General features: G+C 26.3%; 1 protein-coding gene across 12 annotated transcripts in view; it reads right to left on the reverse strand.

Annotated features, from left to right (window-relative positions):
* The window catches only part of Phcl-1 (pH-sensitive chloride channel 1), a 58,531-nt gene that overhangs the window by 41,753 nt on the left and 1,745 nt on the right, over positions 1 to 15,033 (reverse strand). The window contains exon 1 of one of the 12 annotated variants that reach the window (XM_083031860.1): positions 6,232 to 6,408. The exons of the other annotated variants lie outside the window; for them this stretch is intronic. The gene's annotated coding sequence lies outside the window, so the exon portion shown is untranslated. Of the gene's footprint in view, positions 1 to 6,231; positions 6,409 to 15,033 lie in introns of those variants that run through there. 12 annotated transcript variants of the gene reach the window in all.

A 15,033-nucleotide genomic window follows, 5' to 3' on the forward strand; every position in this document is an offset into this window, starting at 1 on the left:
CACATATATGTAGTTAAACAAATTAGCTTTCAGTGTTAGAGAAAGAGAAAAAAAGAAAGAAAGAGAGAGTTATGAATTAATTTAAAATTAAAATTATGATATGAAAAATATGGCCATTTAAATTGTAATGATTTAAAAGAGTTATTTGATAAGAAACAGGTATATGGATTATATATATATAAATTTACCATCGAAAAATCAAAGGTTGTGAAACATGATCAAACTAAAATTCATATGCTATTACCGTTTACAGAAAGCAAAAAATATTTTAGAACTTGTACACCCAGATATCTGCGGACCAATAGATGTCAAATTATATGAAAATGCATATTTTGCAACTTTTATCAATGATAAAACGCAATATATAAAAGAATCGTGTTTTTAAATCAAGCAGTAATATTTTTACAAAATTTAAAAAATATTAATTATATGTATCGAAAAAGAAATTTGCCGTAAGATAATTAAATTGTGCAGTGATAAAATGTTAAAGAATATATATTAATAAAGAATTTAATAATTACTTAGAAAATTAAGGCATTAGAAGGTAATTATCGATCGAATATACACCGCAACAAAATAAAGTCACGGAACGCGCGAATAATTGTCGAAGTGGCGCAAATGTTAATTAAGTCAATACCCAAGGTTTATGAGCTGACGTCATTACGACAGTATTTTTACAAAATAGGTGTCCTTCAAAGACAAACGGTAACAAAATTCTATACGAGTTGTAGTCAAACCAAATGTTAAATTTCTAAAAATATTTGGTTTTCAAATTATGTTCTTAAAGAAAGGATCAAGCATCTCTAAATTTAATCCGAAATATTTGGTTCTCAAATTATGTTCTTAAAGAAAGGACCAAGCATCTCTAAATTTAATCCGAAAAAGGAAAAGGGTATTCTAGTTGATTAGTCAGAATATAATTAAAATATAAAATTAAAATAAATATATATTAAAATATACATTAAAATAATATTTTTGATACAACAACTTTTTGAATACGTAAACTTGGTATTTTTTACCTTTTTTAAAAAAGTAATTTTTTATTGTATGATATATTTATAATTATGAATACATATACTATATTTTAATATATAACATATAGCTAATATATATAATATATAACATAGTTTTACGGTTTTTACGATTTAAAGATATTAAGAATAATATTAGATTAATTTTTTTATATTGTTATATATTATATATAACAACATGCGCTAGACTTTATTACTAATTGTAAGTTTTTCTTTGTATTTCTGATAATATATTCTTATAATCTCTGCATATTTATAAAATTTATTATAACTCTAAGATAAATTTCTCTCTCTTTCTCTTCTCTCTTATTTAAATTGTTATAATTACTATATGAAACATAGATAATTTCGATAAATTAGGATATAATTATGTTGATAGCTGAGTGTAACAATTTCTATTATTAATTTTAGATGTAAAACAAATATGCAAAATTATATGGGCAAGGAACCAAAAATAAATTTAATTTTTAGACACAGAGAATGTTTTATAACATGTGGAACTCACTTCAATAGTAAACAGAAGACACAAAAAAAGTTTATGTAACCGTGTATCCATGTTTCCAAGTTATTGCTATTTTTATATTTCAATATTTCTTAATAACAAACTGACTCTGCTCGTTCTTCAGACTTAAATCTGGAATATTGGATTTTTATTTCTGGAACCACTTATTTATTTAACACTCACTGCCAATGTTGAAATACTTTGTCAGCGAATACAACAAGGCTGTCAACGAATCGGATAAATGCCATCTGATAATGTTCTTTTAAAAGATTAAGAAATTTTATAACACAATTACACGTTTACAATCAAACAATCTATTTCGAGAAGATATTCTTTTCGAGCATTTTCTATAAAGATAAATAGCTGCACATGGAGTGCAAAAAATTAACTTAATTAACTATAGCTCAGAAATATTCGTAATGTAAATATCCCGAAGAAAATTTAAAAAATATAATATTTGCAAGGAACCATGAAATATTGATGATGAATATGGAGATATAGCGACTATTTGCCGCGCAGGTGAACTGCAGAGAAAATAACAAAAAATTCATGGCGCAGCGGAATATTTGTATATGTCATAATTGTATTTAGGGCAAAAAGAAACGCGTGTTTATATATCTTATTGTTAAATAAAATTTTCTACCGCTTTGTTATATGAAATTAAAATTAGAAAAATATTTGTTCATTAATATTTTGAAAGAATTTTTATCAAAAATTTTAACATTTATTTTTGTAAAAATATTAATAGAACAGTTAAACACTTAATCTTTAAATTAACATCAAGTAGAATATGAGATATCCTGTATTATATGACATAAATATTATGCGAAAATTTTCTCTTCTGAAATACTATTTATTCCAAAGAAGAATTAATCAGAAGAGTTGAATTACATTGAAATTACGTTGAAATTAGCACGATAGTCTCATGACATGGTTCTCGAAACACGCAGGTCCGTTAACACGACCCTGGCCACTCTGGCTACTCTGTTTCATAATGCCATCGATAACGTATGCGTGTTCTTATCGATCTTTATATTTTCCATCGCACGCCCATTTTCTTGGAGAAATAATGAATATACTCGCGCGCGATTATTTATATCGATAAGATAAGAAAAGGAAACGATACTTATACTAACCTTGACATATATTAAATGATGGCGGTAATTCACGATGATAAAATGTGAGAGAATTTCAGAAAGAAACTTTGACAATTATGCATAGCTATGCACATAGTATTTTTTAGACAAAACTGTGATATATTTTAATAAAACAAATGTATCAAGAAATGAGAAAGATGTGATAGAATATCGGAAAAGTTTGTGAAATATTTTGAAATCAATTTTTCTTTCGCAGAGAGATATGATAAAAAATACGTCATTTATCATAATTATGGTATGTACCAAATATACACAATTTCTGAATTGCGACATCACGGTTTTCATAAATCACAATTTTATTAATCGGTTCGATCCCTGACCGAGATCGACCTCATACCGAGGATGAGAAAAAAAAATTACGTGAGAACGGATGCACATGGGTTACTTTAGTGTCCGCGCGGAAATAGACGAGTTTGCCGCTTCTCGTGTGTGTTCTTTCCCAGCATTTCTGTCTGATTTAAAATTCACGCAAATAACTATCTATTGATAATTATGTGCAATGTATTTTATTGTTGAATCTGTCATGTGCAATTTACACATGCAATTTATATTAAAATTGCAATATTTTATTTAATAAACAATTATTTTAAGATATAAATATATAATATATATCATTAGATTGAATGCTTAGATTGATGCTTATATATATATATATGTATACACACACACACATATAATATCTATTTATAGTTGATAGATTTGTAAAAATCAAAAGCTAATTATAATTAAACAACTATCATTTTCTAAGAAATCAAATTATTACACGCTGAGTTACAGTTAGTAAAATTTATGCATTTTTAATAGAGATATCATTTACCGACATGAAGCAAAAGAGACAGAAAAAGAATTTCATTTATTTTTTACATTGACAAGTAAAATCGATCGTTAAACCGCCTACTTGTACTTCTCTTTCTAACCCCGTAATCATGACCTTTACTGCAACCTTTACCGACTTTCGTCTTCAGTATAGTCAATCGACGAATAAAACATCTCACTTATTCAGATTAGTTATGGATTAATTCATGAGAGTAATTTAACGTAGAAAATTTTGAAAAATTTTATATCTTATATTTAATATATATATATAAAGAATCTCTCTCAAGTTTATCATCTATAAATTGGATTATTGATATTTCCGGTTATTTCGATTATTTGAAATAAATGAAAAATACAAAAATATTTATAAATCCTCTTCCACTTTACTAAGATATATAAACTATATAGAGTAAAATATATAGTAGTATAGATTATTATTTTCTTATTAAAAAAATTTTTTTAATTCGCAAAACATATATACATATATAATATTGGCATATTCAGGTTTCATAATGACATAAGTTTCTTATCACCTAGGGTGAAGGCTGCAGTAAAAGTAAAGTTATGGTTACATAATAAGTTTCAATAGCACTGTGTGTGATTGCTACCTTCCATATCGTTTTCACATTGTACCTCTTGTATCTCTACATAAGCTTCTAATCGAAGTAGCATAGGTTTCGAAGGCGCGAGATTATGTTATGTTCAAAACCACACAATTAAGATTATTTATAAATTATCGTTTATAAAACTCAATCTCAAATAGTTTTGTTTGAGCTTTGCATTTATCATATAATTTTAATTTAGCATCAGCTATATACATATATTACGAATGCTAATAGATTGGCGAATTACAAAAAAAAAAAAAGAAATTGAATGAAAATCCCAATATTTCCCAAAATGCTTAAAATATCAAAGTAAAAACACTTTCTGTGAATATATATGGTCATATATTGTAACAATATATGTGTACTTGGGATATTTTTAACAATAATTGCTGAGTTAATATAAGAGGATAATGATCTGATATCGGATTATTGCTTATCGCGCATGAAGTTAAATTTAGCGCACCGCCAATATATATATCTTTTCATTCATAAAACTCTGGTATGTTAAGATAACTTTTTTATACATGTCAATATTTTATAAATTACTCATGTCACCGATTTAAAAAATTCGCTTAATGCATATCTATTTGACATCTTTTTTTTATTTTTTATAATATTCTATAATTTAACTTCAACTTACTTACAATTTAGCTTTAACAGAAAATTATCCCTTCGATAACGTAAGTTGTTTTTAAAAAAATATTGCTTTTGATAGAAGAAAAAGGAAAAGAAAAAATGTTAAAAAATAATGTATATGTGTCATCGTCTTCGTATTTACTTAAAGAGCAAAATTCCAGCATGCCGCCAGTATGGCAAATTCAATCACGACTTTACAGCATATTCCTATCTACTGTATATCCTATCCATTATATCTATATCAAATACATTTTACCAGCATAAGCTGTTAGCACAGTGTGCTAAAAATGTAACGAAAATTAAGTGCTGCCTGCCATCATGCCGTATCTGTAAAAATGTGGCGAATATCAAGAGAGGTCTGCTATATCAGTTATTGATGATAAAAATGTATTAGAAATAAAATACGTTTTGCCATCATAATGCGATAGCATAAAAATATAGCCAGAATAAAACATACTTGTTATAACTATTGACGAAATATGGCAAAAATCGAGCATAGCCTGCTATCATGACGCAACTATATTCTATATAATATAAATTATTGACGCAGTTAAATAATTAATAAAATAATTAAATTTTTAAAATTAGTTTAATATTCTGAATCCTTTGTTAGAAGTGTCAGAAATTAAGCTGATAGAAATAAATACTACATATTTTTAATCTTGTTAACCACGCTTTGCAAGCTACTTGCCAATAACAATTAACTATTGACGAAATATGGCAAAAATCGAGCATAGCCTGCTGTCATGACGCAACTATATTTTATATAATATAAATTATTGACATAGTTAAATAATTAATAAAATAATTAAATTTTAAAAATTAGTTTAATATTCTGAATCCTTTGTTAGGATTGTGTCAGAAATTAAGCTGATAGAAATAGAATACTACATATTTTTAATCTTGTTAACTACGCTTGCAAGCTTTATACTTGCCCGTGACAGAAACTTACGCAATAGATACGTCATAGTAAACGAAGGAACTATAACTCGATATATGTATCTTATGATATCGTGTTTCTGCCATTATTTCATACCACCCTGTATTTCTGCTGTATTTTCTTTGTTATCTTTTGAGATTGCAGCGCATACTCGATTTTTGCCGCGTTTTTATGCCGTACTTAAGATAAGCTCGATTTCTGACGACATTTTGCCACTGTAGCCACTGACGTCATGCTATGTGTTCAGTTTTTATTTAATTTCTCTTGACATATTGTGCCAACATGCAATGTTTAAATTCTACTGATTTATTGTCAAGAACTTCTGCTCAGTTTTGCTGTATTTTGTATAGTATAGCATATATGATGACGCAAAGACTGCTCGTTTTCTGCTGAATTTCTACCGACATTACATACTTAAAACGGCAAACCATGCTTACTGCCAAAGTTCTGCCAATATAATATATAACACACACTTGTGATACACGTTCTTGGCAAATTTGGCTATCTGGGTATCTATCATCTACATAAAATAGTAGATACGTGCCTGCGTGTCCAACAAAAGCTTGGTTCAAGAGAAACCACATCGTGGCCATGACACAGTAGTGTCTTTCCGTGCCAGCCAGACGCGACGCACGCAGCCAACACACTAACCTTCCACATTTCGTCGCGATCGTCTCATACACAATGTAATAGCAATTTTTTCCACTTGTACTATGATTTATTTGATATAAATAGATGCCACGTTGTTACGAATAAAAATTACGAGCAAAATATTCTCTTGATACAAAACAGATTAAAAAATAAATTATACTTACTAAATTAATCAATAAAATTATTCATGAAATAAATTATACTTACTAAATTAATCAGTAAAATTATTGTAAATACAACTTTTTCCGTTTTAATATAAAAATACTATATTTTATTGTATATATACATTTTGTTTTGTTGTATAAAAGTATATTTTATTTATGAAAAGTTTTTAAAAATCTATATATAAGTTGTGTATAATAAATATTATCCTTATATATTTATTATAAATATTTATCTACTGATTTTTTTAATAAAATATTTTAATAAAATTTTTATTAAATTATAAAATTAGATTTTACAGACTTTATTTTTATTAAAAAATTTAACATTGCATGAATAAATCATGAATTGTATGCATCAATCAGCGCAAAATACACAATATAACATAAACTTCATCACTGTAAAAGTGCAGTTGTAAAAGCAGCGAATGTGATATTATGGGATGGCATGTAATGATATCGAGCTATCACAAGTAGTAACACCATACATGAAGGTCAGACGTTCTGTCTGACTTAGTCGTGATCGCTTTCACTCGGATAAGAAACTTTATATCTCACGAGCGCAAAGAAATAATACATTATTTTCCAATTATTCACTCGATTACTGGACGATTATTAACAATTCTAATTAGATTATTAATGTTTCTAATTCGATTATTATTTATTCTATTCTATTCTATTCTATTACACTTGTTGATTTTTTATTTTTCTTATTGATTTTATGACACTATGTCACATTAAACGCTTAAAATTTTTTATTCTTGGATTTTGCACATAAATATACTTAGATTTTTGAGCATATGTACGCAAGATTCCGTGGTTCGGTTCTGCTACTGCGTCGCACTATGCGCGTGCCAAGAAACCTTATTTGTAATTGGACTAGTTAAAGAAAATTAGTCACATCGTATTTTGAGAGTGCATTCAATCTCCATCGGCCGCTTTTTTTATTGATACTTTGCACCATTGATCATTTCTTTCAATATCTATTTGAAAAGATATATTCCGCCAAGAAGAAGAATTGATACGCATTCTTATTGATAAATCTGGAATGTTATTAAATTCAAAGCTAGAATTTTTATTTATAAAGAATGTTATATAAAGACTTGAACATTCTTTTGGCGCAAACTTCGAAATATTTATTAATGATTTTATCGGTATAATCAGTCAAATAAAAATGAGAAATTTCACAGAGAATCAATTTATACTGTGTAAATCAATCTGGTTATACAAATTGTCTATATCTCGGATCTATTCTGATGTGGAATGCAATCAACGTCGATTGCAAATTGTATACATATATTAGCAATTGCATGTAAAGCCGCACTGTGTCTATTAGTATTTGGATAACTTACAATTGCCTACAATATCATTAAAGCATAACGCTGGGCATGATGCTGAGGATGTATCTTGCAATTTTGGTCTATCGTTACTATCATATTGCTTATATTATCGATTATATCTTTGTATCATCTTAGTGCCATCGTTTATTCGTCAAGTTAACGACAATTCTTTTAACCGAAATGTCATGATTGTCATCTCTCTATTACACACATTTTTTATTATTTTTTTATCACATACATTTTTAATATGATATATCTTTATCTTTCTCTTATTAAGCTTTAAATTAAAATTACAGTATTTAAAAAATTATACTTGTCATCAAAATCTAATTAGTTTGATTTATTTTATAAATTTGTATTTTTTAAAATATAAATATTTATTAGCAGCTTTTAGTATTAATAAAAATGCATATTTTTGTTCAGGAATCGGTCTTATTCAGAAATTGATACGCTTATATTGACATTGAATGCAAGAGAAACAGGCGATGTACATTGCGTTATGTTAGAACGAAGAATCAATTGGTCCGCATCGTTTATTGTTGCTTTTATGTACATCCATAATAGAGATTAGTTTTAATGTTGTTGAAAATGGCAGTAAATGAGGACATTTATTCGTTTGTTAATAAAAATATCACATTTGATAATATTCGAGTATTGATACACACATACACACACAAAATATATATCTATATGTACATATATGTATATATTTATTTTTTAAATATATACAAATTAATAAATGGTTGCAGTAAAATCTGATTTTACTTTCGCTACTGAGAATGTTAATTTTAACTTAACGCGTTCAATAGACGTATGCAAAATGCGACATTTTAATAGACCGGAACTGCACAGGGACTCGTCTCTGACAGTTTGACAGGTACTGATAAAAGTTTCTATACCAACTATATGGATAAAGGTGCGCACACACGTATATGTACCAGAAGCCAAAACTTTAAACGCTAGTCAAGACACCAGGAAAAGACAATACAAAACGCATAGCAAATCTGACATTCAATTGGCATATTATAGATTTTCTTTTACTGCCTTATTTAACAAGGAACAACTTATGTGAAAAAATATTTCACGAAAATTTATCGGAGAACAATAACAAAAATCTACCTTTTCGTGAAATTGTTAAGAAGATTTTCGATCGAACATATATGAAAAAATTATGTAGAAAGTGTGATACTTAAGAACATTCTCTTGCAAGTTTGATCGAATATTTAATAATGGGGAAAAAAGAATGCCGAGAGAAAAAAGTTATATATCTTCATTCTCGTGGAAGATAATGAATAGACACGCTTTGTAAAAATTCTCATGTTGCTAGTCACAAGAAGACCATAATTACACACTGTTTAATTGTTTCGTCGACATAAAAGGAACTTCGATATCGATTCAAACTTGACTTTAATGAGATAACATGTAATATTCATTTTTGCACGATCAATCAAATATTATCTGCACTCATTCATGATCACTGATAATTAATCGTCAATTAATATTTTTTTTATAAAATTTATTTTAACGCTTTCACGTGCACGCACGCATTACACATTTTTTATAAAACAAATATTTTTATTATGAGTTAAAATATTATATATAAAGAATGGATAATATTATTATTAGCTTGATAAAAAAAAATTAGCAATATATTGTAACAAACATATGAATGAAACCTCTGTGCAAAATTTTTAAGCTATAAAATTTATGTGCTACCAATATTCGTATTCTATTTTACGGCTATTTTATTAACTCGCTAACGACTCATAAAGATGATTACTTTAGTTAGTTTGCTAGCTAAATATTTTCTCTGCTTGAGCATATTTTTCAAGTACTTATAATGTGAATGCAGTTTACAGCAGGCCTATTTCGTTACTTTTTTCGTAACATATACATTATAATTATAATGAAAACAAAGTTAAAGGCTCTGATATTGAATATCCATTAATAGGGGAAATAGGCTAATTGAAAGCTAAGCGCGCTAATTAAATTAATTCTATTTCTTTCAATATGCGATTTATTAATTATTCAAAGATGGTCTCTTAATTGGACCATTATCAACAGTTGTCAAACAATGTATAAAATAGTAAAGCGTGGACAAGAAAAAAGTAAAATTCACAATACATATACCAATTAAGTTAAAGTATACATATATCCCTTCTATGATCATCAGCAATTCCTACGACGATCAAGCGCAAAAAATCTTCCCCTGATTCATACATATAGTTGTTGTGAAAAAATATAGGTTGTTTGAAAGCATTATATATATATGTAATTATAATACACATTACAGAACTATATAGTTATGTGAAAAAATACATTACAATAGATGTGTTAAAAAGTTACAAAATAGATAGATATATAGATCCTTCATAAAATAAATACAAAATGATATTCTAATACATCATAAAATATTAAAAAAGATTTTGTGATTTTTATTATACGATTAAAAATAAAGTAAAATAAATTAATATTAAAAAGTGTCACGGATAACAAAATAAGCAATATTTATATTCAAATAAAATATAATATTTTTGCATTTTATATTATATTATTTTTATTTCTTTTTCTTGTTTTTTTTTTCATTTTAGCGATAATTTTTAGAGTGATATGATTTACATTGCATTACATATATTGGAAATTCGTATTAAAAACTTTACGAACATGTATAGGTACATACAAATTTTTTAACAAAATCCATTTCTTGTTTTCCGGAAAGATCACAAAATAAAATTAACGTTTTATCTTCGTTGTCGATAAAGAATCGATTCAGTCGAGGAATCTAATTTAGGTTATTCGAAAACAATTCTCGTAGAACACATTTCCTTTATCCTGCTTGATAATATTTCAGTTATATAATGAGTTATTGTTAAACCGGAATTATATTTTTCAATATATTGAATATACATTTATTTAAATATATTTAAATGCATGCATTTGAAAAAGTAGAGATAACTGGATCAAAGAATAAATAAAGAAAACAAGAATCTGAGATAAATTTAACATTTAATTAAACTTTAATTTTAATGTTGCATTCATCCGAATAAAAACATCTGATCACATGCATTCATGTTAAAATTAATGTAAAATCATATAATTTGCATCCGATTGATTTTATTACGTTTTATTTGAAATTTAAACATCTGATAATACATGTTATAATACATTAACACTGTTATAAAATACGTTAACATCAATGTTATAGAAATCATATAGTTGCATCAGATCGATTTTATAAAACTTTATATAAAATTTAAGATACAAAATCTGAGCTAATTAAATAGCACGTAGTAGATTAAAAAGTTTATTTAATTAGAAATTTCCAAAAGTAATGAATTGCATGTGTGATAATTCATTATTCTGGTAAAAAAATGATTACGATAAAAAATTATATTTTAATCGTTAGAATATTAATAACATACAATTTGAATAATATTGTTTGCACATCGTACTGATTTTAATATATAAATGTGATTTTTATGGTTGAAATTCTAATATCAGTAATTTAACGATATGTACATATAATTATTCTAATTGTTACATACGTCATGATATTTATTTACGTATTTTGCGCAAACAATTTTGAAAAATATAATAAATAATAACAAAGATTGTAATTTATGTCGGAATATTGTAAAAGCTATTTTTATTTAAAAATACAAAGTGCTAGGTTTTTATATTTTTGATATTATAAACTGTATTACATGTATAATTACAAAGTTAAATATATTTTTATGACTTTTAATTCTCAAAAGGAATTTGTTGTGTCAATTAATAATAAGATATTCCATAGTTAAATATTTAGTCCGTTGCGAATTAGATTACTGAGAATTTATCAAATAATTTTTAATTACGTTATACATATAAACTAGAATTTTTTCATATCACTGAATACGAATCTCTGATGTCAAAATTGATAAATTTTACATGGAATTAATATGAATACCAAAATTAAAAAATATTTGAATTTTTGCAAAAACTTACATATGTATGTATGCAAAAATTTATGTACAATTTGAATTTTTTCCAATATTTATAAATATATAGGACTGTCGTGCGCCATTGGCCTATTGCACTAGCTAAATTTCCGCGTGTGTTATATGTTATGATACGACGAACGGCATCGCGCAACATATATATATTGGAGAATGGCCAGCTACGGATTGTGTAAACGTTGCTCTCAAATAATTTGAACAAAATGAAAAGACTATAGCAATTATCAATTATATTAGAAATATAATTAAGTATACGTATATGTATATGTAAATATAACTTTTTACTGCTTTATTGCTTTTTTGATTTATAAATAAAAAAATAAATTATAAATAAAGAAAATAAATGGTAAAATGGCCTATGTACATGAAAAACACAATTATAGTGAGTGAATAAAATGTTGTGTGTATAGATTAATAATATGCATGTTAACTAAATAAATAATTATGATACGTAATATAACATATAATGAATCAATGAAAAGAAAAATTTTGTCATGGTACATGAATACTTTTGTGAATTCGCAGTTTTTAAAAATTGGCGTACAAAACCGTAATATACAAAGATTTTAAGTGAATCCAGATGAAATCTTCCGATATATTTCCACTGCCAAAATCTCATTATTGGCATCATTTTGTAATGAAAAGTTCCCAAGAACGAGAAATATATTAATGTACATACAAGTTAGAGCATGCATATTTAATAATGTCGGTCACTTGAACCTTAGGCAAATACTTAAAATTACAATTGTAATAATAAATGCAGAACACGAGAAACAATACGTAATAAATATAATATAAAAACTTAGCTATAAATCATTTTTTGTTATATATCGTGTGACCACTTGAATGATTTTTCAATCATTACTAATTGTATAAAAAAGCACTTTTTAACTCAAAATTTACAAAGTTTCGAATTCGATAAAACTTATGACATATATCTTGTATAAAAAAATACTTTCTCATTTTTTAGAACTAATTACAATATATAATGACATATCTTTTCTTGGTGCATTAAATAGACATACATTATCAAATATTCTGATGATCGATCAGGCAAAGTTCGATGAACGGAGCAAATGATCTCAATGTATAAAAAAGACAAGCAATACATAGTCAACGCGTGTTCTAATGAAATGAAATCAATAAATTATTTTTAGAGCAGTTAGCCAGGGCGAAATTAACGATCGATTCTAGCAAGGCCGAGCGATCCAATCGAAATAAAACGTAAAATGTTGCATCTTATTCAAAGTATAATAGCGATTTTTTTCGTATTTAATTTTTGGGCTGGATTTGTGCTAAACATTTAATGCTAAATGCTAATTATTTATCGTATGATACATTGACCATAATTTTTAGATATTTGGCAAATATCCTATATCAAAAGAAACTTGTTCGGAGAAAAAGAGTAATATTTAAAAATACATTTTTTCACAGATTCTTGAAATTATTATAAATTTTTCTTTCGAATTTTTAATTTTCTAAAGTTTTGTAGGTATCTTTTTCGAATTTCCAATCTTTCAAATTTTTCTAAATTTATTTTTTAAAGAAATTAAAATATGAATATTTCGAATATTATGAATATACTTCGAATATTTCGAATATTATGAATATTATGAATATTATGAATATATTTTGAATATTATGAAAATTAATAAAAAGCAAGTAGGAATAATTTTGAAAATCGTACGCACGACTTAATGACGTAACACGGAGGACGAGGTCAAAAGTTCACGTGCTGCAAATGAGCGTATCCCGCTTGGCTTTGATGTTACCAATTCAATGTTTTTGTAATTCTCTGAGAATATAATTCAGAGAGCAATACCAACTTTATTTTGAAAAGTAGAAAATTCTAAAATAAGCTTTTAAGAAGCTTTTTCGAATAAAATTATATATAATAGCAACACATTACAATATACATATATATATATATATATATATATATATATATATATATAAGTATACATACATATAAGTAAAGATAAAATTATTTGTAAAAGTGCTACGCCAAATATTACGCTCAGTGAATATATACATATACTACTTGAGACATTTATATAAAAAAAATTGCGTTTTTTTTTATTTTTTTTATTTTAATAAACTTTTTAATTAGTTTTTTAATCCAGCTACAGACCTTTATTCTTGTTTAAACGTAGAATTCTCATTAAATTAAGTATTCCTTTAATATAAACATGAAGTCAAGTTTTTCTATAAAGAGTATGTACTGTCTATAATTATCGAAAATTACATAGTTATACGTCATGATAGAAAGCGCAACGGGGTAAACCAAGTTAATTAATCTACCTTTGCAACCCGATGTAAATACCGCATGCAAGCATATCCCATTATATTTCTACATACATTATTAATACATATGAATATCGCATAATTGTCCTCAAGAAAAAATATATTTATTTTTTCTTTTTGTGAAAATAATATCATGTATATATTTATCAGAAGAAATTTATTCATATAAAAAAATCGAAATTTATTTCTTTCGATTATTGAAATAACTTCCCGCAATAATTCGAATTACAATACGATTTTGTAAAACTATTAAAAGGTTATTATATACGAAGCTGCTTATCCCGGATTTATCGTTTCTTTAAATCGCATATAAACTGTGCTTAAAGAATTTATCACTGACATCTTTTCCAAAATACCTGAATAAATTAATGAATAGATCATTCATAACAACGAGAAATAAACTCAACTTTTAATTGTGGGTATTATATATATTAATCTTATTAATACGAGCAGTTTGGAAAAACAAAAATTGGTAATACAATTTGAGGAATTATTATTTATTATATAAATAAAAAGGAAAGTGGTTAATGAGAGCCAAGCGCAGAAAACAGGATGCGAATAATTATCTTTAAAAAATTCTTTTAATTATTCAGATGACGAAATCGATGGATGCTTGGAGAGGTCGTAGTACACGATTTTTAATATATTATTGAAGATGGTTTAAAAAAGAAACTGAAACGTTTATTTGGATAATTAAAAGAATCTTTTGAAGATAATTATTTGCACCCACGATTGACTTTCATTAATCCGTTTGTGCTTCTTGTTTTTATATGATTTATTAGAGCCACACATTTTATTTAATATTTATTATTGCTCGAAGAAAAAGAAAATATATATATATCTATTATAATTGTTTACAAGAATAAATGCCAATGTCATTTACTGGTTGACAATG

Source organism: Prenolepis imparis, unplaced genomic scaffold, assembly GCF_030444845.1.
Source record: "Prenolepis imparis isolate NDT839.2.m4 unplaced genomic scaffold, iyPreImpa1.0 SCAF_1, whole genome shotgun sequence".
Classification (NCBI taxonomy): domain Eukaryota; kingdom Metazoa; phylum Arthropoda; class Insecta; order Hymenoptera; family Formicidae; genus Prenolepis; species Prenolepis imparis.